The sequence below is a fragment of the Gossypium hirsutum genome, chromosome A02 (genome assembly GCF_007990345.1).
Source record: "Gossypium hirsutum isolate 1008001.06 chromosome A02, Gossypium_hirsutum_v2.1, whole genome shotgun sequence".
Taxonomy (NCBI): Eukaryota; Viridiplantae; Streptophyta; class Magnoliopsida; order Malvales; family Malvaceae; genus Gossypium; species Gossypium hirsutum.
In genome coordinates, this window is record NC_053425.1 from 90,188,052 (window position 1) to 90,193,812 (window position 5,761).

Here is a 5,761-nt window from a genome sequence, read left to right on the forward strand (position 1 = left end):
CAAAGTCATGCACTGCTGCTATCTAATACTGTTTTACTACTAAAGTTCACTTTTACACAATTTCACTTAATCCATTCCATTTTACCGAAGTTCGCTCAAATATTGAGCATATTACTCATAAATTCAAATAAACATATACTTGCACTTGTTCATCACATAATCACTTTCACATGTATTTTCATTTAATCGATTTCCCGTTGAACTCATCGGAATAATAACAGATACACAATTGCCTACACATTTTCCCATTTCCACACTTGTAGCCGAAGCTATCTGGTACGCATAGTAGCATGAACTTAGTACTACACATGTGACCAACAGTCTGGTACATGTAGTAGCCTGCACTTAGTACTACACACATGATCACAGTTTTCGGGTACGCATAGTAGCCTGCACTTAGTACTACACATGCGACCTCACAATAGATCATTCGTATCGTTTTTATTCCGAAGGTTCAATCGGGAAATTCCTCACTTTTCAACATTTTACTAAATTGTCCGTAATCAATTTAAATTCATAATTTACATCAAATAACCATTTGATAGGCAGCCACATTTCATATAATATCAAAATATAATAACATGAAAAGAATCGATAGATTATTTATGTACGAATTTACTCGAAGTGTCGATCTCACTATCGATAGTACCTATTGTCCATTCATAGTATAATAAGACACAACTCAAATATCAAATCAGCTTTTAAGAATTTACATAACATATATCACAAATCTCATATATCACTTGTCATGTATCTTCATTTTCTTGCATTTCATGTAACATTCTTTCATGTCAAATTTTCACATCATAAACACCATTCCATCAACTTTTCCAATATATTAAATCATAAAATATATGCAATAATAGTAAGAAATATAATTCAAACATAACATTGCATTATTATTATCATACGAACTTACCTCGATCCAGAAACGGCAATTTACCATTTTAGTCCATAACCTTGTATTTTCCCGATTTAAGCCCGAATCTCGATTTCCTTCATCTATAATATCATATTTAGCCTAATAATTAGTCACACTATTCATATGGGTCCAAAAATCATATTTTTAAAAATTTTCATTTTGACCCTTAAACTTTTGCATATTTGCACTTTTTCCCCAAGGTTCAGAAATTAAACTTCATCCTATTTTTTTATGTTTTATGACATGCTGATCATTTTTCCCTTTTATGGCAACATCAAATTCTCACTCTAACATGTACTTATGAGTATTAGGTATTTTTACCGATTAAGCCCTTTTGCTCGTTTTCACTTAAAATCGAGTAGCACAAGCTGTCTAACATAATTTAAAACCTCATATTCTATCATAAAACACAAAAATACAAAAATTTCACCTATGGGTATTTTTCCAAATATGAACCCTAGGTTGAATTATTGCTAGCATAAGCTAAATCAAGTTACCGGGACTCCAAAAACGTAAAAATCATTAAAAACGAGGCTAGAACGGACTTACAATTGAGCTTGGAAGCTTGGAAACCCTATCCATGGAGTCTCCCTTGGTATACACGTCCATGGTGAAGAAGATGAGCAAAATTGGCTTTTAATTTTGTATTTTAATTCATTTTACCCCTAAATGACCAAAATGCCCTTACTACTAAACTTTCCAAAAATTCCATTCATGTCCAATATTTTTCCATAAACTTTGAAATTGGTCAAATTTCTATTTAATACCTCCTAATTAATATTTCAAAGCAATTTCATACTAGAAACTTCTAGAATGCAAGTTTTGTAACTTATTCAATTTAGTCCCTGACTTCAAATTAAGCACTTTATGCATAGAAATTCTTCACGAAATTTTCACACAATCATGCAATCATATCATAGACCTCAAAATAATCATAAAATAATTATTTCTATCTCGAATTTGTGGTCATGAAACCACTATTCCGATTAGGCCCTAATTCGGGATATTACATTAAGTGTTGAAGACTAAATTTTAAAGAAGTTAATATAGTTAGTGCTCGAGTTTCCTCCCGAGAAGCGCTTATTTATAGTCTAAGCTCGACTTACCTCTCTATTGAATGATCATGGCGGTTTGAGGAGTTTATACTCCTCATTCCTGCTATCAGTCTCATCAAAATAAGGTTTTAAACGAGTGTTGTTTACCTTAAAAGTGCCGAACTTGGGATGACTCACCTCGACTGTACCGAATGGGAAAATGCTGAGTATCATAAGAGGGATTTCTTCATTCAATGTGGTAGTGACAATGTGGGGATCTGCAGCATCTAATAAGACTCTATCTCTAACCTTAAGTTGATTTGGAAAGGTATTGAGCTCTTTTTGTTGTAGATTCGGTTTGTCGGGTGTTCTCGGTTTATGCGTTCACCATTCATCTAGCTCCTCGATTTGTAGCCTTCGTTCTTCATGAATAGGTCCTCTACTATTGTTTGAGAATGACTCATATACTTCCTTCAGACTTATCTCCTGCAAAGTGGGTTGTATCATATTGTCAGTTTTAATAGAATGATTTAGATGATCACCTTCAATTTCTAATATGTTGCCAGAATTGCGAGCTTGAAGAGTGATTGTGTTGTCTCCCACACGGACTGTGAGTTCACCTGTGCCAGAATCAATAATCGTTTTAGCAGTTGCTAAAAAGGGCCTTCCTAAAATTAAAGGAGTGTTGCTATCCTCCTTTATGTCTAGAACAATGAAGTCAATGAGAAATATAAATTTATCGATTTTAACTAGCACATCTTGAATAATACCCCTAGGGAATCTTATAGTTTTATCTGCTAATTGAATGCTCATCCTAGTCTGTTTGGGTTTCCCAAGACCTAATTGTTTAAACATTTTGTAGGGCATGACGTTAATACTAGCCCGTAAATTAACTAATGCATTATTAACATCTAAACTACCAATTAAGCAAGGGATTGTAAAACTCCCTAGATCTTTTAATTTGTTTGGTAGCTTATTTTGTAGAATAGCTGAGCAAACTGTATTTAGCTCACACGCGACGCCTCATCCAACTTCCGTTTATTTGCTAAAAGCTCCTTTAAAAATTTCATTGCATTTGGCATCTGTGATAGAGCTTCAATAAATGGTAAGTTAATATGTAATTTTTTTAAGAGTTTAAGGAATTTACCAAATTGTTCATTTGAGCGGTCTTTCCTTGTCGCGTTGGGGTATGGCACATGAGGTTTGTATTCGACATTCACTAATTTGTTTTTATTATAACCTACCTCACGTTGACCTTGCTTACTACAATTTCTTGCCTCAGTTCTGGTTCAGGCTCAACGACTCCTTCGTCATCTTGAATATTAATTGTGTTGAGCTATTCCCTTGGGTTGGGTTCAGTATTACTTGGCAAGCTACCATGAGGTCATTCAGAGATTAGTTTGGACAGCTGGCCTATCTGAGTTTCGAGCCATTGGATCGACACTTGTTGATTTTTAAGTGCTATCTCGGTGTTCTGGAAACGGGTTTCTAACACCGAGATAAAATTTGTGAGCATCTCTTTAAGGTTTGGTTTCTTTCCCTGTTGATAGGGTGGCTGTTGAAAACCCGGGGGATGTTGTGGTCCTTGATTTCCTTGACCGCCCCACGAGAAATTTGGGTGGTTTCTCCAACCTGCATTGTAAGTGTTACTATATTGATTTTTTTGAGATTGAGGATTATTACCCATGTAATTTAACTGCTTGTTATCCATGTTGTGGCCATAAGGTTGGTATTCCGAATGGCTTGCTCCACCTCCACTTGGTTCGCACTGCATTACTGGGTGAACCTGTGAAGAACTAAGAAAACCATCAATCTTCTTATTCAAGAGTTCTACCTGATTAGAGAGCATGGTGACTGAATCAATGTTATTAATACCGGCTGTTTTCGTTGGTTTTGTCCTGATGACTTGCCACTAATAGTTATTCAGTGACATCTCCTCTATAAACTCATAAGCATCTTCAAGTGTTTTATTATTGATGGTTCCACCAGCAGCTGCGTCAACCATTTGCCGAGTCGAGAGATTCAGGCCATTATGGAACGTTTGAACTTGAAGCCAAAGTGGTAACCCATGGTGAGGGCACCTTCTTAGTAAGTCTTTATATCTCTCCCATTCATCGTAAAGAGTTTCTAAGTCCATCTGCACAAATAAAGAGATATCATTACGTAATTTGGCTGTTTTAACAGGCGAGAATTATTTTAAAAGAAATTTTTTGGTCATTTGTTCCCAAGTAGTGATTGAATCTTGTGGTAATGTGTTCAACCATTGTTTAGCTTTGTTCTTCAATGAAAAAGGGAATAACTGAAGACAAATGGCATCATCAGAAACACCATTAATTTTAAATGTATTGCATAGTTCCAAAAAGTTTGCTAAGTGAGCATTGGGATCCTCATCCTGCAAACCATCAAACTAAACAAATTGTTGTATCATTTGAATAGTGTTAGGTTTTAGTTCAAAAGTATTTGCAGCTATAGCAAGTCTAACTATACTTGATTCAGTTCCTGTTAAAAAAGGTTTAGCATAATCATACATAGTGCGTGGAGCAGGATTTTGATTAACCGCAATTACAGGAGGTAGTTGATTGTCTTGGTTTTCAGCCATCTCTTCGGTTGGGTGTTGAGTATCGTCCTCTTGCTCGTTCTCTGTGTATCTTATGCTTCGCCTTATTTCTCGTTGGTGTATGCGAACTGTGCGATCGAATTCTTTGTCAAAAAGTAGTGGTCTTGACGGGTTTCTTCTAGTTATAAACTATAAAAACCTACCAAGAGAAAGAAAAAGTAAATTAATAAATAATAAATAATTAAATTAAATTGCAAGAAAAAAAGGCTAAAGTAATAAAAATTGAGCGTTCTTAATATCTTAGTTCCCTGGCAACGGCGCCAAAAACTTGATCGCGTTATTTCGTGATAAGTTTTAAATATTTATAATTAGTTGTTCTTGAAACTAACTATTATCCCGATGTAGGCAAGTGTACCTATCGAATAGTAGTATAGTTTTAGCAAGACCGGATTGTCGAACCCAAAGGAACTAAAAGTACTAGTAATGACTGTCTTTTTATTATCTAGCCTAAGAATAAAGAGGTTTTGTTTTACCTAACTAATTATCCAAACTAAGAGGTTTTGTCTTTTTACTCTGGCTCCGAATTAGACGATTTATTCTTTAAACTTGTTCCGTAGAGATCCCTAAGTTATGTTATTATCCCTATTCAAGACAAATAACATCTAATCCCTAGGTTGAATAATTGAGACCTTTCTCTAATTAACACCCTAGGGTTGCATTAACTCAATCTATGGATCCCCTTATTAGGTTTCACCCTAACCCGGCAAAAATCTTGTCACCCTATGTCTAGGCGCGTAAACAACTCTGCTTAACTATGACAAATGTACTCTTAGAAAGGGTCTATTCCTCCTCTGAATAAGAGCTTATCTTGAATCAGTATCCTGGGATATCAAAACAAGAATTAAGAACATATAATTAAGAACAAGTTAAATATTTATCATACAATTCAAAAAATAATAACAAGATTCGTCTTAGGTTTCATTCCCCTTAGGTATTTAGGGGTTTTATTTCATAACTAAATAAGAAAACATCTCAGAATAATAAAGAGTACAAAACATAAAGAAAACCCCAAACTCCTGAAGGAGAAATTGAGGAGAGATCTTTAGTCTTGATGATGAATCTCACTTCTGAGATGGATCAATCGGCTTCGTTGGAGTAATTTCTTACTCCCTCCCTGTGTGTGTCTTTCTTCCTCCTCTAGGGTGTATTTATAGGCTTTTCTGAATTGGACTCAACTTGAGCTTGGTA

The 5,761-nt window shown here is 35.0% G+C and overlaps 1 non-coding gene across 1 annotated transcript; it reads left to right on the plus strand.

Moving 5' to 3' along the window:
- Nucleotides 1-4,019: 4,019 nt before the first annotated feature.
- On the plus strand, nt 4,020-4,126 carry LOC121217583 (small nucleolar RNA R71). Its single transcript, XR_005913689.1, has one exon. It is a non-coding gene; the product is annotated as a small nucleolar RNA R71 (small nucleolar RNA).
- Nucleotides 4,127-5,761: the final 1,635 nt, after the last annotated feature.